General features: G+C 46.2%; 1 long non-coding RNA gene across 1 annotated transcript in view; it reads left to right on the top strand.

Moving 5' to 3' along the window:
- Positions 1-22,423, top strand: part of LOC138984672 (uncharacterized) — a 92,073-nt gene extending 69,650 nt beyond the window's left edge. Inside the window, exons 6-8 of the long non-coding RNA XR_011461923.1 lie at positions 16,208-16,457; positions 19,509-19,719; positions 21,493-22,423. This is a non-coding gene — a long non-coding RNA (uncharacterized lncRNA). The remainder of the gene's footprint in view (positions 1-16,207; positions 16,458-19,508; positions 19,720-21,492) is intronic.
- The last annotated feature ends 2,900 nt before the right edge of the window (positions 22,424-25,323 follow it).

Genomic DNA, 25,323 nt, shown 5'->3' with positions numbered 1-25,323 from the left:
GACTCAGAAAGTACCTAAGCATATTGTGGTACATCTACACCATAGGATATTAGACAACCCCAAAAAAGAAGAAGGTCCACCCCTATTTTCATGGAAGGATGTTTTCATTGTATTGGGAAAGGACACATTTCAGAGAAGTGTGCATGGCATGTACAGTGAGGGCTTATGCTTAAGGCCATGTAAAGTTTGTGCTGTTGCCTGCATCAGCTGTGACGGGATCGGGAACCTCAGGAGTTAGGCAGTGTTGCAGCCCTGTTCACCGCACCATTAACTGATACAAGTGCCGCATACTTTGCTGGCCTCTGGGGAGACCTCTCATCTCCTTGTTATTTTGATATACCCCTGGGTGTTTTTTGGGGGGGTTGGTGACTGGGCTTTCGAGAAAAGCTCTAGAGAGATTCCATTCCAAGGCGTCCAGCAGGACCCTAAAGGCATGCAACCCTTCCCACTGAACTCTAGCAGTACAGACCCTTCCACAGTGGCCTCTGTTCTCAATTTGCCAGCTTAGATCACACAGTCACGGTCCTGCTTTCTGTGAATCAGGCACTACTCTGTGAATCCAGATTCAACAAATGAGAAAAAAGTGCTTGTTGTTGTAAGTCGCTAAGGTTTGGGATGGTTTCTTACGCAGCATTATTGTGAAGATAACTGATTCTCTCCTTATTCTATGAAAACAAAATTCTAATTTTATTGGGACAGCAGTATGCTCAGCTAAAAGAAAACATTTTTAAAGCTTCCTTCACTGTAGATATGTCTTTGTGGCTAAATTCTGTACAAGATACTGAGCCAGAGGTCTGATTGAAAGGAGCACACTTCTCTGAGAAATACACCCCTTACCCTGTCCTTCCTTTCTTCACTGTTTGTCCAATAGCATAGAGCGCTGAGTCAGATTTCCGGGAAATCTGATTGAAAGGAGCCGACTTCCCTGAGAGACACACCCCTTTAACCGCTGTCCCTCCTTTCTTCTTCCTGTTTCCAGCTTCACAGATGAAAACTGGAGCTTCACAGGCTGTCTTGGTCACAAGGTGCCCTTGGATGGGATTCAGATTCTAGGATAGTGGAGGAGAAAGGGAAGAAAGATCCCTAATGACTGTGGAGCCACCTTGGCAGTCTGGATTTCCTGCCTGAAGCCTTCTGTTAATTAAGAGCGATACGAAGCTTCTGTCTGGTTTGCTGCTGCTGCTAAGTCGCTTCAGTCTTGTCCGACTCTGTGCGATCCCATAGAGGGCAGCCCACCAGGCTCCGCCATCCCTGGGATTCTCCAGGCAAGAACACTTGGGTTCTTGAGTGGGTTGCCATTTCCTTCTCCAATGCATGAAAGTGAAAAGTGAAAGCTAAGTTGCTCAGTCGTGTCTGACCCCCAGCGACCCCGTGGACTGCAGCCTTCCAGGCTCCTCCATCCATGGGGTTTTCCAGGCAAGAGTACTAGAGTGGGGTGCCATTGCCTTCTTCGTCTGTCTTGTTTAGGGCACTTCTAATCCTAACTGATAATGTTCTTTTCAGTTCAGTTCAGTCGCTCAGTCGTGTCCGACGCTTTGCGACCCCATCAATTGCAGCACACCAGGCCTCCCTGTCCATCCCCAACTCCTGCAGTTTACTCAGACTCACGACCATCGAGTCAGTGACGCCATGCAGCCATCTCATTCTCTGTCGTCCCCTTCTCCTCCTGCCCCCAATCCCTCCCAGCACCAGAGTCTTTTCCAATGAGTCAACTCTTCGCATGAGGTGGCCAAAGTACTGGAGTTTCAGCTTTAGCATCATTCCTTCCAAAGAAATCCCAGGGCTGATCTCCTTCAGAATGGACTGGTTGGATCTCCTTGCAGTCCAAGGGACTCTCAAGAGTCTTCTCCAACACCACGGTTCAAAAGCATCAATTCTTTGGCGCTCAGGCTTCTTCACAGTCCAACTCTCACATCCATACATGACCACAGGAAAAACCATAGCCTTGACTAGACGGACCTTTGTTGGCAAAGTAATGTCTCTGCTTTTGAATATGCTATCTAGGTTGGTCATAACTTTCCTTCCAAGGAGTAAGCGTCTTTTAACTTCATGGCTGCAGTCACCATCTGCAGTGATTTTGGAGCCCCCAAAAATAAAGTCTGACACTGTTTCCACTGTTTCCCCATCTATTTCCCATGAAGTGATGGGACCAGATGCCATGATCTTCGTTTTCTGAATGTTGAGCTTTAAGCCAACTTTTTCACTCTCCTCTTTCACTTTCATCAAGAGGCTTTTGAGTTCCTCTTCACTTTCTGCCATAAGGGTGGTGTCATCTGCATATCTGAGGTTATTGATATTTCTCCCGGAAATCTTGATTCCAGCTTGTGTTTCTTCCAGCCCAGCATTTCTCATGATGTACTCTGCATATAAGTTAAATAAGCAGGGTGACAGTATACAGCCTTGACGTACTCCTTTTCCTATTTGGAACCAGTCTGTTGTTCCATGTCCAGTTCTAACTGTTGCTTCCTGACCTGCATACAGATTTCTCAAGAGGCAGGTCAGGTGGTCTGGTATTCCCATCTCTTTCAGAATTTTCCACAGTTTATTGTGATCCACACAGTCAAAGGCTTTGGCATAGTCAATAAAGCAGAAATAGATGTTTTTCTGGAACTCTCTTGCTTTTTCCATGATCCAGCGGATGTTGGCAATTTGCTCTCTGGTTCCTCTGCCTTTTCTAAAACCAGCTTGAACATCAGGAAGTTCACGGTTCACGTATTGCTGAGCCTGGCTTGGAGAATTTTGAGCATTACTTTACTAGCATGTGAGATGAGTGCAATTGTGTGGGAGTTTGAGCGTTCTTTGGCATTGCCTTTCTTTGTGATTGGAATGCAAACTGACCTTTTCCAGTGCTGTGGCCACTGCTGAGTTTTCCAAATTTGCTGGCATATTGAGTGCAGCACTTTCATGGCATCATCTTTTAGGATTTGAAATAGCTCAACTGGAATTCCATCACCTCCACTAGCTTTGTTCGTAGTGATGCTTTCTAAGGCCTACTTGACTTCACATTCCAGGATGTCTGGCTCTAGGTTAGTGATCACATCATCGTCATTATCTGGGTCATGAAGATCTTTATTGTACAGTTCTTCTGTGTATTCTTGCCACCTCTTCTTAATATCTTCTGCTTCTATTAGGTCCATACTGTTTCTGTCCTTTATTGTGCCCATCTTTGCATGAAATGTTCCCTTGGTATCTCTAATTTTCATGAAGAGATCTCTAGTCTTTCCCATTCTGTTGTTTTCCTCTATTTCTTTGCATTGATTGCCGAGGAAGGCTTTCTTATCTCTCCTTGCTATTCTTTGGAACTCTGCATTCAGATGCTTATATCTTTGCTTTTCTCCTTTGCTTTTCACTTCTCTTCTTTTCACAGCTATTTGTAAGGCCTCCCCAGACAGCCATTTTGCTTTTTTGCATTTCTTTTCCACGGGGATGGTCTTGATCCCTGTCTCCTGTACAATGTCACGAACCTCAGTCCATAGTTCATCAGGCACTCTATCAGATCTAGGCCCTTAGATCAATTTCTCACTTCCACTGTATAATCATAAGGGATTTGATTTAGGTCACACCTGAATGGTCTAGTGGTTTTCCCTACTTTCTTCAATTTAAGTCTGAATTTGGCAATAAGGAGTTCATGATCTGAGCCACAGTCAGCTCCCGGTCTTGTTTTTGTTGACTGTATAGAGCTTCTCCATCTTTAGCTGCAAAGAACATAATCAATCTGATTTCGGCATTGACCTTCTGGTGATGTCCATGTGTAGAGTCTTCTCTTGTGTTGTTGGAAGAAGGTATTTGTTATGACCAGTGCATTTTCTTGGCAAAAATCTATTAGTCTTTGCCCTGCTTCATTCTGTATTCCAAGGCCAAATTTGTCTGTTACTCCAGGTGTTTCTTGACCTCCTACTTTTGCATTCCAGTCCCCTATAATGAAAAGGACATCTTTTTTGGGTGTTACTTCTAAAAGGTCTTGTAGGTCTTCATAGAACCATTCAACTTCAGCTTCTTCAGTGTTACTGGTTGGGGCATTGACTTGGATTACCGTGATATTGAATGGTTTGCCTTGGAAACAAACAGAGATCATTCTGTCGTTTTTGAGATTGCATCCAAGTACTGCATTTTGGACTCTTTTGTTGACCATAATGGCTACTCTATTTCTTCTGAGGGATTCCTGTCCGCAGTAGTATATATAATGGTCATCTGAGTTAAATTCACCCATTCCAGTCCATTTGAGTTCGCTGATTCCTAGAATGTCGACATTCACTCTTGCCATCTCTTGTTTGACCACTTCCAATTTGCCTTGATTCATGGACCTGACATTCCAGGTTCCTATGCAATATTGCTCTTTACAGCATCGGACCTTGCTTCTGTCACCAGTCACATCCACATCTGGGTATTCTTTTTGCTTTGGCTCCATCCCTTTATTCTTTCTGGAGTTATTTCTCCACTGATCTCCAGTAGCATATTGGGCACCTACTGACCTGGGGAGTTCCTCTTTCAGTATCCTATCATTTTGCCTTTTCATCCTGTTCATGGGGTTCTCAAGGCAAGAATACTGAGGTGGTTTGCCATTCCCTTCTCCAGTGGACCACATTCTGTCAGATAATGTAGTTAATGAGAATGTAGATTTAATTGTCTACCTGGGCTCTTGCTGTAAATATACTAAAAATAGAATGTGTGAGAGCAGAGTAGAAGATACTGGAGCCGAATGATAAGATGATGTGATGTGAAGGGGACACACTTCAAGTGATGACTGGTGAGAGTCAGCCTGTGTGAGGAGGCTGTGTGCCAGGAAGGAAACTAGTTTTGCCTTCTCGTTCTAACTATGAGCAATACTAGTGGTGTCATGTTGGGTACGTAATGTAATTTCTCAGGGCCTCCGTTTGCTTATTTGCTCATCTGCAAAACGGAAACAACGCAGTTAACTACTGTTATACACCCGAGGTCTGCAATCCGCCCTTCCCCAGATTCGCGTGTTGAAATCCTAACTCCTGGTGTGATGATACTAGGACATGAGGCCCTTGAGAAATAATTTGGTCACAAGAGAGGAGCCCTCATAAATGTGACTAGTGCCTGTATATGCAGGACCTTAAACAGCTCTCTAGCCCTCTTTCTATCACTAGAGAATACGAGAACCATTTGGTACTCTGCAACCCAGAAGAGAGTTCTCACCAGTTACTTAACCATGCTGGCAGCGTGATCTCAAACTTCCAACCTCCAGCAATGTGAGAAATGAATTTCTGCTGTTTCTAAGCCTCCCAGTCTGCGGTACTTTGTTATAGCTGCCCAGACCAGGACAGGCAGTGTGCCAGAGGGTATCTGAAGCACACACCCACTCAGGAAGCTAGTTTTGGCTTCTGGTTCTGGCTGTGAACAAATACAACGGTGTCAGCTTGGGCCTGTCGTTTAACTTCTCAGAGTCTCAGTTTTGGTATCCACAAGATGAAGCAATACAGTAAAACCCTGTTGAGAACTTCATTGTTATAAAGTGAAATTTGTCAAAACTAGTGACTGTAAAGATTATCATCCTTACCGTGATACATTTTTGACAGTAAAACGGATGCTACTGAGCCTTTTCAGGCTGCACTGGGTGAATTGCAGCTGGGATTGGGACTGGCCTTCCACCACCCCATGGAGCAAATTTTAAGTCCAGTGTTTGGTGTACCCGTTGCTTATGATAACTCTCCTAGTTACTACACATATAATAAATGAGGACATATTTAAAATTTTTTTCCCATAAGGTAACTGTTCAGTTCAGTCGCTCAGTTGTGTCCGACTCTTTGCGACCCCGTGAACCACCAGGCCTCCCTGTCCATCACCAACTGCCGGAGTCTGCCCAAACCCATGTCCATTGAGTCAGTGATGCCATCCAACCATCTCATCCTCTGTTGTCCCCTTCTTCTCCTGCCCCCAATCTTTCCCAGCATCAGGGTCTTTTCCAATGAGTCAGCTCTTTGCATCAGGTGGCCAAAGTATTGGAGCTTCAGCTTTAACATCAGTCCTTCCAAAGAACACCCAGGACTGATCTCCTTTAGGGAGATCCAACCAGTCCATCCTAAAGGTAACTGTAAGTACAAATATACAGTCATATAGTCTTTCAGTCCAGTTTAGTTCAGTCACTCAGTCATGTACAACTCCTTGTGACCCCATAGACTGCAGCACGCCAGGCCTCCCTGTCCATCACAAACTCTTGGAGCTTGCTCAAACTCATGTCCATCGAGTCGATGCCATCCAACCATCTCATCCTCTGTTGTCCCCTTCTCCTCCTGCCTTCAATCTTTCCCAGCATCAGGGTCTTTTCCAATGAGTCAGTTCTTTGTATCAGGTGGCCAAAAGATTGAAGCTTCAGCTTCAACATCAGTCTTTCCAATGCATATTCAGGACTGATTTCTTTTAGGATTGATTGGTTTGATCTTGTAGTCGCAGGGACTCTCAAGAGTCTTCTCCTACACCACAGTTCAAATGCATCAATTCTTTCATGATCAGCTTTCTTTGTAGTCCAACTCTCACATCCGTACATGACTACTGCAAAAACCATAGCTTTGACTAGACAGACCTTTGTCAGTAAATTAACATCTCTGCTTTTTAACATGCTGTGTAGGTTTGTCATAGCTTTTGTTCCAAGGAGCAAGTGTCTTCTAACTTCACGGCTGCAATCACCATCTGCAGTGATTTTGGAGGCCAAGAAAATAAAGTCTGATACTGTTTCCATTATCTCCCCATCTATTTGCCATGAAGTGATGGCACTGGATGCAATGATCTTCATTTTTTGAAAGTTGAGTTTTAAGCCAACTTTTCACTCTCCTCTTTCACTTTCATCAAGAGGCTCTTTAGTTCTCTGCTTTCTGCCATAAGGGTGGTGTCATCTGCATATCTGAGGTTATTAATATTTCTTCTCCCTGCAATCTTGATTCCAGCTTGTGTTTCATCCAGTCTGGCATTTTGCAAGATGTACTATGCATATAAGTTAATAATCAGAATGACAGCAAACAGCCTTGACGTACTCCTTTCCCAATTTGGAACCAGTCTGTTTTTCCATATCTGGTTCTAACTGTTGCTTCTTGATCTGCATGCAGATTTCTCAAGAGGCCAGTCAGGTGGTCAATTCCCACCTGAAAACTCTTGAAGAATTTTCCGCAGTTTGTTGTGATCCACGCTGAAACTCCAGTACTTTGGCCACCTCATGCGAGGAGTTGACTCATTGGAAAAGACTCTGATGCTGGGAGGGATTAGGGGCAGGAGGAGAAGGGGATGACAGAGGATGAGATGGTTGGATGGCATCACCAACTCGATGGACGTGGGTCTGAGTGAACTCCGGGAGTTGGTGATGGACAGGGAAGCCTGGCATGCTGCGATTCATGGGGTCACAAAGAGTCGGACATGACTGAGTGACTGAACTGAACTGAACCGAACACAGTCAAAGTCTTTGGCAAAGTCAAAGAAACATAAGTAGATTTTTTTCTGGAACTCTCTTGCTTTTTCATGATCCAGTGGATGTTGGCAATTTGATCTCTGATTCCTCTGCCTTTTCTAAAAGCAGCTTGAACATCTGGAAGTTCTCAGTTCACATACTGGTGAAGGCTAACTTGGAGAATTTTGAGCATTACTTTACTAGTGTGTGAGATGAGTGCAGTTGTGCAGTAGTTTGAACTTTCTTTGGGATTGGAATGAAACCTGACCTTTTCCAGTCCTGTGGCCACTGTCGAGTTCTCCAAATTTGCTGGCATATTGAGTGCAGCACTTTTACAGCATCATCTTTTAGGGTTTCTAATAGCTCAGCTGGAATTCCATCCCTCCACTAGCTCCTCATCACTATGAAGTGATGCTTCATAAGGCCCCCTTGACTTCACATCCAGGGTGTCTGGCTCTAGGTGAGTGATCACACCATCGTGATTATCTGGGTTGTGAAGATCTTTTTTGTATATTTCTTTTTGTGTAGTAATTCTTGCCACCTCTTCTTAATATATTCTGCTTCTGTTAGGTCCATACTGTTTCTGTCCTTTATCGAGCCCGTCTTTGCATGAAATGTTCCCTTGGTATCTCTAATTTTCTTGAAGAGATCTCTAGTCTTTCCCATTCTATTGTTTTCCTCTATTTCTTTGCACTGATCATGAGGAAGATTTTCTCATCTCTCCTTGCTATTCTTTGGAACTCTGCATTCAGATGGATATATCTTTCCTTTTCTCTTTTGCCCTTTGCTTCTCTTCTTTTCTCAGCTGTTTGTAAGATCTCCTCAGACAACCATTTGCCTTTTTGCATTTCTTTTGCTTGGGGATGGTCTTGATCACTGCCTCCTGTACAATGTCACGAACCTCCATCCATAGTTCTTCTGGCACTCTGTCTATCAGATTGAATCCCTTGAATCTATTTGTCACTTCCACTGTATAATCATAAGGGATTTTATTTAGGTCATACCTGAATGGTCTAGTGGTTTTCCCTGCTTTCTTCAATTTAAGTTTGAATTTTGCAATAACTAGTTCATGATCTGAGCCACAGTCAGCTCCTGGTCTTGTTTTTGCTGACTGTATAGAGCTTTTCCATCTTTGGCTGCAAAAAATATAATCAGTGTGATTTCAGTATTGACCATCTGGCAATATCCATGTGTAGAGTTGTCTCTTGTAATTTCCCAATAATCCCATGTTTTATGCAGCTGAATTGTGGCCCTCATTTATCCCTCTCATATGTAGAGTTTTATTGTAACAGTACAGTGAACTATCAGATGACTTTCTGATGACTATCTTACAGGTGACTCTGTCCCAGGTTTGTGACAAGGATCACATGAGCATCTGTAAAGAACAGTGCTTTGAAAACCATAAAAGCTTATGGGAATATTAGGTATTTTCACCAAATGCAGGAAAAACGTGAATGACAGTAATCACACTGGAACATAAAAGTCAGTGGCAGAGAGATGACATGGGCAGACATAAAAGCTGTGTAAACAAGAAAGCAGTTCTATCTCCTCTCCAGCGCTTATCTCCGGAATATGACCTTTGGGGAAATTGTGGTGAACACATCTTTAGTCAAAAATAAGGAAATAGAAATGGAAGCAAAAAACAGGTATGCGTACAGTATTATCCAAGCTGAATTTCCCTGCCAGCTAAGCGCATTATAGCATAATTGTTACTGTCACTGACTCCAATGTGTTATTAAGTACAGAGAATTATGATGATGATTGCTGTTGTTGCAGTTGTGTAGTAAATTGACTCTTTTAAGGCACTTGAAAACATCGCACAATTTTCCTGTAGGAGCAGCCCACGGAGGGGTAGTTAGTCGCTGTGCCTGGGCATGCAAGCGTGTGAACTTTAGCCTCAGATATGTTCATCACTTGCCTTGTTCCCTGTATGAAATCGGGATGTTAGTACTTCATTCCCATTCATTGATTCACATTTAATCATTCATTTACATACACTTACTTGAGAGCTCACTACCTGCCAGGTGCTTCCTACAGCAAAGAACCATACTGCAAAGATGATGTCCGTTTCCTGCTCACATCCCCTGAACCTCCAGCCCACTTGTGAGGTTTGCAGCTGCCAGCATCCGTATCTTTTTGCCTGACGGTGTTCTTCAAGGCAGTGGAAAGTCGCTTACCATCACTCCCAGCAGCCCTTAAATAACAGCTGGTAGGAGTTTGTGTATCAGTACCCTCGCTCCCTCACCTTCAGGTGGGATAACTCTGAGGCATTTATTTTGCATAGTTTCCTGAGTCACCCCTTGGGATTAAAATTCAGTTACCCAGAATGGCAGTGACTTGATAAAACAATTTTTATTTATCGCTTCCCCTTCCTGCTTTTATTGCCCTAGTGAGACTGTCTGGGATCTCTTCCCAAATAAAGTACTTAAATGCAATCCTCATTTTAGAGTCTGCTTCTTGGAAGAATGCAAATATTCACACCATAGCATGGGATATGGAATTTAACACAGGACTTTTTTCTTATGTGAAAATGAAAGGCCATGAGGAAGTGAAGGTCTGGAAGGGGGAAGTCACAGTGTCAGAGAAACAGTCTCTTGTCATGCTTGCCTGAAGCACAGGCTGGGAAGACAGTTGGAACTTCAGGAAAATCCAAGATGCTACGTGTGCCTGACTGCTGACATGAAACTCCAAGGGAGGTGCTTGTGGAAATGGATGTGGAAATTGCTGTCTCTGCGGAATCTGTCCCTTGGACAGGGTTCAGTGAGATGCCTTGTGGTGAACTTGGGGCGACTGCTGGTCAGAAGGGCTGGCAGCCAGGAATGTGAGCTAGATGTGGACTGAGAGGAGAAGGTGGGCAACTGGGGCCCTCTGGGCCTATGGCCATTTGTTTCTCTTCCTGTTTGACCATTATGACCTCCTAAAGAAATGGCCTCTGCTTTTCTTCTGCCTTCAAGATCTCACATGACTTCCTGTTAGTCATCTTTAACCTAGAGCCATAAGGAAGGGCATTCTAGGAAATGTACTTCCAAGCCCCAGAGAGGAGTGATGGTGCCAAGTCGCCCACACATGATCTTAGAACACTTAACATATGGCCTCATCGTTGGATTTTTCTGCCTTGGGGCTCACTCTGGATGGGGAGTAGGCCACCTACAGCCCATGGGACAAATCCTATGCACTGCCTCTGATTATAAATAAAGTTTTATTGGAACCCAGGCACATCCATTCATCTTCCATGGCTGCTTTATCCCTTTTTTCCAGTGGTCATGTATGGATGTGAGAGTTGGACTGTGAAGAAAGCTGAGCGCTGAAGAATTGATGCTTTTGAACTGTGGTGTTGGAGAAGACTCTTGAGAGTCCCTTGGACTGCAAGGAGATCCAACCAGTCCATTCTGAAGGAGATCAGTCCTGGGTGTTCTTTGGAAGGAATGATGCTAAAGCTGAAACTCCAGTACTTTGGCCACCTCATGTGAAGAGTTGACTCATTGGAAAAGACTCTGATGCTGGGAGGTATTGGGGGCAAGAGGAGAAGGGGACGACAGAGGATGAGATGGCTGGATGGCATCACCGACTCAATGGACATGAGTTTGGTGAACTCCGGGAGTTGGTGATGGACAGGGAGGCCTGGCGTGTTGCAATTCATGGGGTTGCAAAGAGTCAGACACGACTGAGCGACTGAACTGAACTGAACAGTGAAAGAGTAGTTGTGACAGGTACGGTACAGCCACCAGGCCTAAAATATGCACTAACCAGCCCTTTACAGAGGGTGTTTGCCAGCCCCTGCTGTGGGTGGGGGTCTGTGGGGGTGGGGGCTGTTTTGTTAATACTCAGTTCTGTGTCTCATTGGCAGTTTCTTGCACACTGCTCGGAGGAGTCTGACAAATATTTCTGAAGTGATTGAGTTTGAGCAATAAAACATAAAGCTATACAATTGTTAACATAAGAATTGATACATTAAGAAATATAAGTAGATAAAGTTGCTGGAGAAACCAGGAGCTTTGCTCTTTGTGGCAGAATATATGAATTATTATCAGGTAGTATAGAAGCTAGCAGGAAATCTTGGATTGATTTGAAGAAGTACTCAAAAGAGAAATGTAAAATAGAAAAATTAGAAACCTTAGGTTTTAGACCCAACCCTGTCGCTTTCAAGCTGTGTGATCTAGAGCACGTTATGAAGGGCTCTCTGAGCCTCCTTTCCCTTGGCTGAGGGATACGTGTGAGAATACCGTCTTGACCGGATTCAGGTTTTTGTGGCAAGCAATGACATGATGGTGTGAAATACTCTGGAAACAGCACTGCCCAGGTAGAAGGGACTACTTTGCAATCAGAAATCATTTTCAAAATTAATATGGAGCTCCAGGTTGGTCAAGGCCATGTTCTCTTTGTACCTTCCTAAGAGTTTTAAACCTCAAAGGTTTGGCTGAGTCAACCAGGACCCATGACTGTGCCTTTGATGTGAGCCGAGACACCCTGGATGTCAGAATACTGGCTGGTGTGTTAGTGGGAAATGGCCTTTTCCTTCTTAAAACTCTTTAGGCCTTCAGTTTTCCCTGGCAGTGGGGTTCATATTTTTACAGAGCAGCATCTGATTTGTCAGCAACCTTTAGGGAGCTTATTGATTTAACACTTCTTCAGAGATACTAAGAAATACGTGGTCTGCTGGAAGCAACAGGGAGCTGTGCCTTGAAAGGGGAATATGATGGCTTGTTCCCAGTTATCCTGGCTCAGAACCTCTGGTTAGTCATTGTTTTTCAGAAAATTGTTTTAAATAAAGTCTCTGTTCCATTGGGGCAGCCTTCTTTTGCTTCCTCCCTTTCTGGCAATCGACGGGAATTGCAGTGTCCAGGTGTGGTATGTAGCACACTATTGCTGAATGGGGTCATTTCATGGTGAAATAAGCTAAATGGAAGAGAAATCTGCTTTGGTGAAATGCTGAAGTTCACTGTGTCAAAGCAATCAGCTTCCAGAAATGATTTGCAAGAACCCATTTCTTTATTGTTCCAGAGCACTAATGCAAAACAGAATCTATGGAACTGATCCTGGAACCAGCCTGTGCAAGGAGGGCAGGGCTCCTCAGAAGGAAAAGGAAGGGGAGGAGCCCTCATCTTAAGGGCTTCCCAGGTGGCGATAGTGGTAGAGAACCCACCTGCCAGTGCAAGAGATGTAAGAGACCTGAGTTCGATCCCTGGGTCAGGAAGATCCCCTGGAGGAGGGCATGGCAACCCACTCCAGTACTCTCGCCTGGAGAATCCCATGGACAGAGGAGCCTGGCGGGCTACAGTCCATGGGGTCGCAAAGAGTTGGACATGGCTGAAGTGAGTGAGCACACACACAGATCTTAGAATGAAATCCTCCAGGGTGGCACTCCCCAGCATGCTTCTGTCTCCATCTCATTCCCCCATATAGTCCCCCCACTTCCAAGGCAGGGTTGCTCTGCCTGGACTCTGTTTAATTTGTGGATTAAATAATGTGCTGTCAAGGTCAGCAAAGCCTTTTGGTTTTCTTTCCTTCCTTCACGCTGAGTCTCCTAGTGTGGGTGAAGCCGAAGGACTCATTCTTCTTAGTCCACCATTTCATCCTTTGATTTTGTCTCCAACACTTTGATTTGCAGGAGAAGTAGGAGGCAAGGGGGTGTGATGATGGTGTGGGAATATTTGAAAACTTCCCATTCAGCTGATTCAACCTTTAAGACAGGCCTAGGGGCCAGGAATCCTGCGGTTATTTATTCATCCATCCATCCTGTTCTTCCTAGGACACTCTGAGTTGTAGCTCTGAAACTCCAGAATCCCAGGAAGCCCCTCAGTCTCGTGTAAATAGAGAACTGACCTCCCTAGACCCAGTTTCATCCTCTAAGCTAAGCCACATGCCCCTACCACAACTTCTAATGGGGTGCCTTGTGCTGGGGGTTTTGGAAGTTGCCTTGGGTCTAAAGTAAGTGCTGCTTAAAGCTTTTTTTTTTTTAACTTTACATAATTGTATTAGTTTTGCCAAATATCAAAGTGTTTAATTCTTAGTTGTCTTCTCTTCCTTGCACCTGTTCTCTTCTCCTGGAACCCCCTGGAGACAGGAGATGAAGGGCAGCACGGGTTGTCTGCTCTAATGGCTCAAAAAGCAGCTCTCAGTGTCCGAGACATAGATACACAGGGACCCTGTGGTGAGGGGACAGGGAGAGCAGGGAGACCAGGAGAGCAGAGAGGTTTGTGGGGACCAAAGAAGAGAAAGGAAAATGAAGGTTTTTAAGAAAGTGGGTTACTTCTCCAGAGGGCTCTCATTTGGGTGGAAGTATCTTTAGGTCCGCAGCGCTGAGTTTGCATGTTGAGTGGGCCCTGAGCTGGGCTCCGGAGGTCCTTGGGTGAGGGGACACAGCCCTGCTCCCAGGGGGCTCCTCACCTGCTCTCCCGGAGGCTCTCAGCGGGGTGAGCTTGCTTCCCTGCTTATGTGTCTGGGAAGGAAAGCTTGTGCGGGGGCCACCTAGAGCTGCACGCCGTGGCCTCTGTTCTCAGCTGGGAGACTGCCTGGAGTCCTGGGGAAGAGGGAGTACCTCCGGCTTCTTGTCCTGGGATGAAGAGCTTTTGCCATCCAGCACACAGGGCCCCGGTCAATGTCCCTGGCTGGCGATGAAAGCTCCTCACAGCAAATTTGAGATGACCTGTTTGCCTTCTGGCCAGAGGGGCGAGCTCTCTGTTCTTAAGAGATATCAATCATTGTTCCACAGCCGAATTCTGGAGAATTGCTTAATCTTGTCTTTAAGGTCATCCCAGATACTGAATGGATAACTTTTCTTTTTTTTTTAATTATGGGTCTGGTTATCAGTACCTAATAGATATATTTTACAAAAATCCAAAGTTTTTCATTCTTTTGAAAAGTTAGCAACTCTGGGAATCCCAGGCCCCATTCTTTGAATAATGACAGCCCACTGGAGTTGAATAGGGGCTGTCTGTTTTAGAGGCGGCGTGAAGTTCTGGGTCCCCAAAACCAGCCCTCACGCCCCTGCTGTCTCTCACATTGTAGTGGGCAGTGGCTGTTTCTCATCCCTGCTTGCCCCTTTCTCAATTGTGTCACCTCCTGGAGCCTACAGATATTATAGTCTGCCAACCCTGAGTTAGTCTGTAATCAGGGCTAACCCTCTTCCATAGCGACAATTTGATTCTTCTTTTCTCTCTCCCCTCCCGTTCTACCCCTTCCTCCCTCCTCCCCCAGGCTCTCACTAACAAGCAGTGAGATGCTTTATGTAGAATTGGGCATCACTTGGAACGTACATAGACCAAACATTTACAGACAGTGTCCACTTCAAAATAGCCGCCTAAATCAGCAGATCTCCGAGTGTGGTCCTCCCTCCCTCTCATCAGCAAACCTCCTGAGATTTTATTATAAATGCAGATTCTCAGGCTCCACCTGGATCTCCTGGATCAGAAACCCTGGGGGCAAGACCCAGCAGTCTGTTTTAACAAGCCTTCCGAGAGGTTCTGATACACCTAAGTCTGAGAGCCGCTGGCCTGCGCTTTCCTGAGGCGTCATTTGCTGAAAACAGCACCCGAGTGCAGTGAAGGTGCTTTACTCCTTTGGTGCTCTTCTGAGCATCACGGAGACCCCTCGTTGTTTTCTCTCCATATGCAGTCTCAGTGGAAGTCTTGTCCAGTTTCACTTCTGTGATGTGTTTATTGTGGGCCAGTGTTTATTTTCCTGTCATGGGCAAAAAGAAGGGAAGTGGTAAAGACACTCCCGTGCGGTCCGTTAGTCTTGACCGCGTGTTATTAGCTCCTTCATTGTTCCTTGGGTGTAAAGCTTCTCTCTTCCAACAGATGTAAGTTCCTTGCAGGCAGGAGCTGAAAGCTCAGTGAAGTCTGGCTGATTGATTTGAAGAAAACAGCTTCATTTGCCTCTTTAGCCAAAGGTGGTGGTAGGAACCGAACAACTCACTTCACGTTCAATTGAGGATGGCTTTGGCAGCAGGAGTCCGGGGTGACTCCCAGTCCTGCTATCCCGGATTCAGGAACCTTCGCCAGATGGCGTGAGTCCTCCCAATGGAGGATCCCAATGGCATGAGTCATCCCAGTGGCTCACAGAGGATCCTGCAGACGCACCTCTGAGAACAAAGCTGTCTCCTCAGCATGCTGATCACTGTGCCAGGACAGAGAGGAACCCTGCTTTCGGGAAGATGCAATGGCTAATGAGTAACAATTGGGTGATGGTGGCAAGGCCTTGGATGGTGCCATCATTTAATACCAGGGTTGAGTCAGTAGCTATATCCATTCTTTCAGATTCCCTGGAAATCTAGGCAAAGAGAGGGTAAGAAATATGTTACATGGCTTCTGAGGGGCTGTTCATTCATTCATTCATTCACTCACTATTACTCCATATACCCTCTTAAGCCCCTGCTGTGTCCCAGGCAGTGAAGGTTTTGTGTATGTGTGAGAGAGAAGTTTCTTTTCCTTCATGTTCCAAATAGTGGCTTTGATGCTTTTGCAATTGATTTCATTAATAAAGTTAATTTTATTCAAAATATCAGAGAAATGGCTATAAAAGAATGCTAATTTCTGAATTGGTATTTTGAGCTAAGGCCCTTGGTATTTTTAAGGGAAGGCTGCTGCAGTCATATTGGAAATTCAGGAACATTGCTTCTGTTTTTCTCCTCTCTCACATGAGCTGGGTAGGCTCCTGCCCTGGGAATGAGTGTCTGAAACCTCCAGGACTCTGCTGTACTTTTCTCCCAGCTCTTGGGATGTATCCAGTAGATGAGCCCTCCCTCACGGGTCTTTCTTTGTTTTGGATCAGAAAACTGATGAGAAACTTTTCTTTCTCTTCCAGTTCGGCTCTTCCTTCTCTGCCCTTTTGCTCTGCACACATACACAGGTGACACGGACAGCACTTAGAAAAGGTGCTCAGGGGGACGTGTGCATTTCAAGCCTCTCCTGCTGACTGCATCCATCACCGTGTTTCTCTACGAGCTTTGAGCCAAGGTGGAGATTCTAATGGAGAATGGTGACGTGGAAACTGGACTTACTTGCAGACAGCCATGACCTCACCCTCTTCAGCTCTTCTGGAATTTCGGAATGAGGTGATTGTCTCAATGGCAGAGTTTTACTCGGAGGAAATCCTGCCTGCTCTCCTGACTGGCTCCATACTGCTGTACCCCTTTGCCTTATTTTCGGTCATGATGGGGGTGGGAGGTGTTCTGATTTATTCTAGGGAGCAGAAGCTTCTGTTTCCATTTCTTTTTTTTTTTGTTTCCATTTCTTTGATAATTTGAGAGCTTGTGTTGGGAGATAGGCGGGATGCTGAAGGCTGCTGCTCATGGCTGTGTTCAGGAATTTTTATTTTGGGGCAGACTCCTTGGTTTAACCCGTAAGACCTTTGATGATCAAACACTTGGAGCCTTGTATAGATCATAATTACTGGAGAATTCTGAGGATAGTTATGTGCCACACAAAGTAGAGATGGAAATATATGGAATGGCGCAAGAGCCTTTGAATCTCACATCAGAGGAAAAACTTATCCAGTAGGGGTAAGAAATTAGGAAGGAAGGATACTGGAGCTTAGACGCGGTTGCACGCAGAGAAGATGCTTGGTGTGTCTGAGGGCTGAGGGTATTGGCTTGCAGTTTCTCATTTAGAACCAAACAGTCTTTAGCCTCATCCCCCAAAGAGGCCCTCACAGTAGGCGAGGCACAGGCTGCTGACCTTGTCTGGAGAAGAGTTGGGGGGTAGCACCCCACCTCTCACACTGGAGTGGGACCAGGAAGTAGGCTAAGAGTTGAGAGCTGGTGGGACCGCTGGGCATCTGTGTGGCCTTGGGTGTAGGGACCTCATGAGAGAGGCTGTGGGTTATTTATCCCAGGCCAGGAACAGATGGGGACTTAGCCCAGAATCAGAGTCACCCATGGCAGGGAAGAGATGGAGCTCCCAGTTCAGCTACTGAGCTTTGCTTCTGCTGAGGGAACCATAGGTGTGTTCGTAGACATGTGTTTCAGCAGTCTATTGCTGCAAAATGAACCAGACACTAGCTTAAGCCATTGGCATGAGTTTAAACTCAGAACAGTCCTTAGTTTTGCTCACCAGCCTGGGGCTGGATAGCTGGGCCCAGCGGGGCCCTTCTTGCTCAGGCTCTTTTGTGTGGATGCAGTCAGGAGGCACTTGGGGCGGGCTTCCCTTGACTGTCTGCTTACACTTCTCACCCCAGGCCAGGAAGACTCAGACCGTTGAGGGCAGGCACATCAGTGCTGCTCAGGCCTCTCTCTTTCTCCGTGCGGTCTTGTCGTAGCGCAGCCACCAGTCCCAGACATCTCGGGTGGTGGCTGAAGGCTCCCCGAGCCAGTGTCCCCAAAACAGCTTACAGAAACCACGTGGCCTTTTCTAAACTGGTCTCAGAACCATGGGGCAGTGCTTCTGCATTCTCTCCCTGGATGCAGTTACAAAGTCCTGCCCGGGTTCAAAGGGAGGCGATAGACTCCACATCTTGATAGGGGGAGTGTCAAAAAATTCACAGGGAAACTGCCAAACCTCCCCAGCTTGATCATAAAGAACTCCGAGGAGCCCAGCTTCAGAGGAGGCCCAGGCGCTGATGACCCAGAGCAGCGCCCCTCCCCCAGGCCAGGAGAACGCACGTCTCAGGAACTCAGGTTGGCCACGGGACGAAGATTAGAGCAAGGGAGAAGGATGCCATCTTGAACTGACTGAATTTAAATCTGGAATCGATCATGATTAAGTCTGCCAGTTACTGATTTACATTGACTGGGAACATTTTTTCAATTCCAAGTAGGAAAAAGAGTGGCCAAAGAACTCAAGTTTAGTTATCAAAAAATAAAGTTCCAGATTGTACATCTGAAGCTGTGACTGTTCGAGTCCATGGTGGGGACTCTGGAAAGATGGCAGTTGACTGACCTCCTCAAACGCAACTTCCGTGCAGGCAGGATGATGTGGGGACCCTCAGTGGGCATTGGGCTTGGCTGGAGTCTTTGGAAGGAACTATTTTAAGCCTTCTTTCTCTTTCTGAGCCTAATAGGAGCTGAGGGGCACTGTAGAGAGCGGTGGGGTGAGGAGCCAGGTACAGGTTCCTGGAGAAAGCATGGCCTCAGCGGTCTGCGGCCTGTGACGGGGGAAGAGTACTGGCCCTATGCATGCTTCTGGGACTTCTTCCTGGTGCCAGATCCTGAGAAGTTATGAGGGATCTGAAATAGGCAGTGAATCATCCCTACTTTTGACACCCAGAAGTGCTGGTGTTTGCCAACGTGGCTGAGGGGCCCAGATGCTTTGTCTTGAGGTGTCCTGGGGATGACACCTCACAGGTGGGTCCCCACTGACCCACAGGGCAGGCTGTGAACCATTTCTGGCCACTAAGGTGCCCCAGGAAGTGGACCCAGGGAAGTATCGAGGTATTTTATAGCCAACATAGGTCATATTTTAATACTCCTGCCTTTATATGACAACGTTATTTTCAGAGATAATCATGTAGTATTTGGTAACAATAATTTTAATTGTTCTTTATAAACAAGAATGAACAAAGAAGAAGAAATTTTGATTTTCAAAATGTTATTCAAATTCAGGAAGATGTTAGATGTATGAACTAAAATTTCGCTTCCCAAATGAAATAGTTTGGCTTGCAGTTCATACTTCGTTTCATTAAAAAAGATTTTAAACACAGATAACGCCACCGTAATAGAACTGAAGTGACCCAGCTTCTCTTTCTTGGCCACAGTAGCTACCGTGCTGTCACTGCTCACTTAGAGCCCACTGTGCCGACACAGGGACACTTGGTACCCTGGGGGCTGGAGACAGACCTGAACCGGAGGGTTTCCAACTCACTGTGAGCTTATTCTTCACAGAAGCTCAGCACTGAGTCGGGTGTACTGGAGGCCAACTGTGCAACTGAAAGTTTTACGAATTAGCTTCCATGTAGAATGTAGTGTCTATTAAGAGATAAGTGACCAAAATGTGCTAATTTGAAGCTAGTGTATGTATAATTCAAACCCTACTATAACCACAGCCATTGTTTAAAACTTAGACCAACAGAAGAGTGTTGGGAGAGAGGAGTATTTTATCACTGACATTGTTTCAATTGCCATCCACAGTGAAGATAAAGAGGTTCTATGCTTGTTTACATTTCCCTGCAGATGCTCTTAGCAGCTGGCATGCAGGGCAGACTGTGGCCAGTGCTCCGCTCTTGGTGCAGCCCTGGGCTCCAGAGACAAGGATAGAGAGATCTCAAATTCAGAGCAAGAAAGAAGAACAGCGGGACCCCTGTCCAGGCAGCATCTCAAAGAAATGAAGGTGCTGGGAGGCCTGTTCAAGAGCTCATGTGAAAGGGCAAGAAGCCCACTAAAGGTAATTTGACTTTAGCACAAAGAAAAGAACATTCTGTGGAACCAAGACCATGATCTTTTAATTTTAAATTCTTGCAGATGAGTGGGAGAGGATGGTGACGATTGAGATTTGAACCAGGAGGGTGAGAGCAGAAAGATGGAGCAAATTTGCATAGGGAAGAAAATCATTAAGAAAGGACTTAACAGATTTGTACATAGGCCCCCAAGACCCTAACGTATGAACAGTAAAGTTCCAGGAAGGGCAAAGAAGGGATGCTGGAGAGCTTATTTGTAAACAGATAATAAAAAGAAATTCATCTGCACTGAGGAGAGAGTTGAGGCTAAAGAAAACCCTTAGCCTGCAGACTGAAGTGTTCCAAGTACCAGGCAATATTGAAGAGAAGAACCATGTAACTAAATGTGTCTGCCAGAATTCCTAAACCTAAAGGGTAAAGAGAAAAATTTATATCCTTCAGACAGAAAAATAAAGTTAGGCAGAAAAAAAGAATCAAATTGTCACTGGAACTGTATTCTGACAACACTGCAAATTAGAAGATAGCAGAATGATGTCTACATACACTTCCAAGAGGAAAGGTCTCTGCCTGAGGAGTCTTATTTGCAGCCAAAATATTATTCACCTGTCAGGGTGGAGGGGTGAGATTTATGGATTTGCAGTAAGTCAGATAAAATAACTGAGAAAGAACTCTAAACAGACCCCAAAGCGTAAGCAATGGCCAGCGATGGGATGGAAAGGAATATGTAACTTAAGTGCTAAATGGAGGCTCTGAAGGCGGGAGAGGCCTCTCGCTTGGTAACAATTTGCAGTCAAAGCACCGCCTGTCCTGGTAAACCCGGGGAGGGGGTGCATGCGTGCGTGCTGTCACTTCAGTCAGGGGTCCGACTCTTTGCGACCCTATGGACTGTACCCGCCAGGCTCCTCTGTCCATGGGATTCCCAGGCAAGCATACTGAAGTGGGTTGCCATTTCTGCCTCTAGGGGATCTTCTGGACCCAGGGATGGAATCTATATCTCTTCTGTCTCCTGCATTGGCAGCAGGTTCTTTAGAGGAAAGGCATTTGGGAAGTCTCCTCTTTCAGGGGAGGAGGAGGAAGAGACATGAAGAGGCCAGGCTCGTGTCACCTGCTGTCTGTCCAGGGACCCTGCTTAGAGGGCTTCCAGTTTGGTGTGATGTTCTGCTCTGGCTGTTCTGAGCATTAATAATGTCCTGAGAGGATTAATAATTAGTATTGCAGTAGGGCCAAAACATGTAGCTGGGACTGAATAGAGATCTTCGGCAGACAAAATTTAAATCATGGATAGGCTAAGTTGAAGATTCTGAGTTTCTTTGAGGGGGAAAGAGTCAATTTTTTTTTTTTCCTGGTCAGAACATGGTGGCTGGAGAACTTGATTAAACAGAAAAAGAGAGAAAAAGAGAGAGGGGACAAATTTAGAGAGTGACATTGACATATATACACTACCATTGTAAAACAGAAGCTAGCAAGGAACTGCTGTACAGCACAGGGACCTCAGCTCCGTGCTCTGTGATGACCTAGAGAGGTGGGAGGGAGGTCCAAGGGGGAGGGGATATATGTATACAAATAGCTGATCACTTCATTGTATAGTATAAACTAATACAACATTGTAAATGAATTATACTGCAATTTAAAAAAAAGCCTTACTCAAAAAAAAAATGTTGATACTAGCTTCTCTGAAGTTTATAGCTGATAACATGCAAAATTTGGGGCCAGAGGCTATAACTTCCTCACCTGTGATTCCTCATTGCTTTCTCATACAGAAGCTGAACAAGGTGGAATGAAAGAGCTTCCTGCGTCTCCCAGGGAACCCTACAGTGCGTGCAAAGCCATCAGTTTTGAAGAATGTAGTCTTCCTTAGCTATGGAAAACATTCTCTCAATTGAGAGAGGTTTTATTTTCAATGAAAACATTTCAAAAACTGCCAGGTGTCGTGCCAAAGGTTCCTGGAGATACAGGATAAATAGATCCAAGCTGCCATCCACACTTTAGGAAGAACGGCTCATGTCTCTCGAGTGGGATCACTCACCTCCGTTCTCCTCTCGGCGGCTTTCTCAGTTTTGCCTTGCTATGACTGCTTCTCTTCCAGCTTCAGATGTCTGCTCCATCATATCTGCTAAGGTGGCATCTGTGGCTTTTGCTCTCTAGCCCCCATGGTCTCTTCTGCACTTGCCCTGATTTTGTTCTGGCAAATCCTTTCCCACCCAAATCTCAGGACTAGGGTGGGTGTAGCCTTGGTGAATTCATTCCCTGGTCCCCGAGCCTCAGCAGCTGGTCAGGAAGGGGTGGCAATAGACACCTGCTACTTCCTTTAAGACTGGATTCTAGTTCCTTCTACAAAATATGTCCTTACCCTTCTTTTTCCCCTAGACAAACCCCTTCCTTCCTTTGCAAGATGTAGTATGTGATAATATCATTGGACATCTCCTGTGTGCTGAGTGCTTCATGCCTAGGTACCAGGCTTAACACCCATGGTCACAAGTTGCAAGAATAACAGTATATTTCAACTTCCTTCTCTGTAATCAAATTCAACTTGCTTTTGGTGGTGGGGCAGAATTTTTTTGTCATGCCAAGACAACTCAAATTATTTGGCTAAAACAATTTCTTTTTTAATCAATTCTCACAAGTCATAAATTTCTCCTACATTTTGTTAATTCAGAGTTGAAATTTCCGGAAATCCTAGGTTGCTCTCCCTTCTTAGGGGCTCTCCCATCCGCTTTCCTTTCCGGATGCTGCCCATGTGCAGAGGAAAGCGCACGCAGCGTCACAGCTGGAGGGAGGGAGTTCTCCGAGACAGTCGTGGGAGCCTCAGAGGAGCTCATGCTTTCTTCTCAGGTGGGCGGGCCTCGTTTCCTGCTCTGAGCTTGCTCTGCTGCTCCCCGCCATCCGGGGGCCAAGTCACAGGCCGCGGCCATGGTTTCCGTGTACTTGCTGTCTTCCTTCGACCCAGCTCCCTCTCAGTGAATGGATCCTCTCAGCCTTCTGCTGGGCCCTCCACTGGAGCGCTGGAGTTGGGATCCCAGTGGGAAGCGTTCTGGCTGCCTCAAGTCCGCGGTCTCTATTCACTTCCTGCTCACTGGTGGTGGGTGGGGCATGCTCTGGGGAGCTCCCAGGGCGTTTCTGCCAGAACCACTGAAGTGAGCTGGGGCAGAAGACCCTTCACGGTCGGCAAGGCCTGAACTCATCCTACTGGGTTTCACTAGCACCTCACACATGGCTTCCCTGGTGGCTCAGGTGTTAAAGAATCTGCCTGCAATGCTGGATACCCAGGCTGATCCCTAGGTGGAGAAGTTCCCCTGGATAAGGGCATGGCAACCCACTCCAGTATTCTTGCCTAGAGAATCCTAAGGACAGAGGAGCCTGGTGGGCTATAGCCCATGGGGTTGCAAAGAGTCAGACACAACTGAGCAACTAACGCTTTCACTTTCACAGACAGCTGCCTGCCCACCTCCCCTCTGGGTCAGAAGGGCTGCATCTCGCGTGTGACCTTGTTCCCCTGCATGCTCCTCCACATCACTCCCAGGCTTTAGCTCTTCCTGGGTGGTGGCTGAACGTCTCTCAGGAACCCACCTCTTCTTCCATCCTCTGATCTGAGTGTATGAGCTTTTGATCTTTGGAACCTGAGATCCCATTTTTTCCCTCCTTTCTCAAAAAAAAATCACAACTCTTGTGAAGTGAATGTCCTGGCTTCCACAGCTGTTGTTTCTGAACGTGCTTTGGGAGTCTATTCGGAAATCAGTAGTAGCCAACCATCTGGGCTTCCCGGGTGGCACTAGTGGTCAAAGACCTGCCTGCCAATGAAGGAGACCTAAGAGATGCGGGTTTGATCCCTGGATTGGGAAGATCCCCTGGAGAAGGGCATGGAAACCCACTCCAGTATTCTGGCCTGGAGAATCCCCTGGGCAGAGGAGCCTGGTGGGCTATGATCCGTAGAGTCGCAAAGAGTAGGGCATGACTGAAGCAACTTAGCACTCACACACGCAGCCAACCATCTAATGCTCTGTTCTTGTCTGAGTTCCGTTGTGGGCCCCTTCCTCCCTCCAAACTCAACTCTGCTCCTTCCTGTCTTCCCAGCTCCTTCTGTAACTCTGATCCTCCTGCTTTCCCCTTATAAGGACCCCTGGGGTTACACTGGGCCCGTCTGGGTAACCCGGAATAATCTCTCCATCTCAAGTCCCTTGACTTAGTGACATCTCCAGAGCCCTTTTTACCACATAAAGTTACATGTTCATGGGTTCAGGGATTGGGCTGTAGACATACTTGGGGCCATTGTTCACCCTGCCACACTACCCAATGTGAAACGTTTATATAAAAAGTATTGTAAAATATTACCTTGCTCTACATTCCAATCCTTAAATCCTCCCAGCCATCCTATGAGTCAAGCGCTATTACTGCTGCTGCTGCTGCTAAGTCACTTCAGTCGTGTCTGACTCTGTGCAACCCCATAGATGGCAGCCCATCAGGCTCCCCATCCCTGGGATTCTCCAGGCCAAGAATACTGGAGTGGGTTGCCATCTCCTTCTCCAATGCATGAAAGTAAAAAGTGAAAGTGAAGTTGCTCAGTGGTGCCCGACTCTTAGAGACCCCATGGACTGCAGCCCACCAGGCTCCTCTGTCCATGGGATTCTCCAGGCAAGAGTACTGGAGTGGGGTGCCATTGCCTTCTCCAGCACTATTACTACGTATTCTCATTTAACAGAAGAGGAAATTTAAGTTAAATGTGGACCAAGATTGCTTGACTCCAAGGCCAGTATTTTCTCCATGACTTCACAAAGAGTCCATCGCTAATGAGGCTGCCCCAACCCAACCAAACTTCCTTTAATCTAGATTATCACATTGTGTCTTCATGTTGTGAAGTCATTTGATTGCGTGTTATACTGGTATTCAAGTGCAGTGTGTGTGTGTATGTAAGCTTTTCTTGCCAGACAAAATTGTAAAAGTTTCAATCTGGGACAAGACTTTCTGTCTCTTTGAACCACAGCCCCAATAAGGAGGCCTCTGTAGAGTGCCATCCACTAAATATGTTCGAGTAACTTGCTGATGTGCATCTGCGTCAGCTGCCCAGTCAGCTAGCTGAAATTCATTGAGTCCTTACTGGATGCTGGGCCCTGGACCGACTTGGGCGACAGAAGTGAAAGGCCTGCTCCTTGCACTGAAGACGTCCGTAGTCTGATACCTAAAAACCGTGCCTCTTGTTCCTCCCCCGAGGACACGAGACAGTGAGCTGCTCCTGGCTGGACACCATGTCAGTTATGGAATCCTCGTAGGAACCCTGAAATCCAGGGGCAGGCTTGTTTATTTTGTGATCCCTTTGCTTCTCTTTCTATGACGATTTCCTTCTTCCTCAATTTTGGATTTGCCAAATAGGAGGGCGATTTGGTGGCTCCATTCTCAAAGGACAGACAGGAAACCTGTGGGTGACCTGCGGGTCACCAGGAGAGGGGACCGCTCTGCCTGTCATCCAGACCTTGGGGGCGTGGGTCGCTCAGTGTCTGGGCTTTCCCAGACCCCTGCCCGTTCTTGTCAGGGGGCTGTGACTGCAACCCCAGCCTGCAGTTGGTGTGGTGAAAGGCACTGGCAGTGAAGTGGAAGTG

This window comes from Bos mutus, chromosome 22 (genome assembly GCF_027580195.1).
Source record: "Bos mutus isolate GX-2022 chromosome 22, NWIPB_WYAK_1.1, whole genome shotgun sequence".
Lineage (NCBI taxonomy): Eukaryota > Metazoa > Chordata > Mammalia > Artiodactyla > Bovidae > Bos > Bos mutus.
Note: the sequence above shows the minus strand (reverse complement) of the source record. Positions and strands in the feature narration are given on the sequence as shown.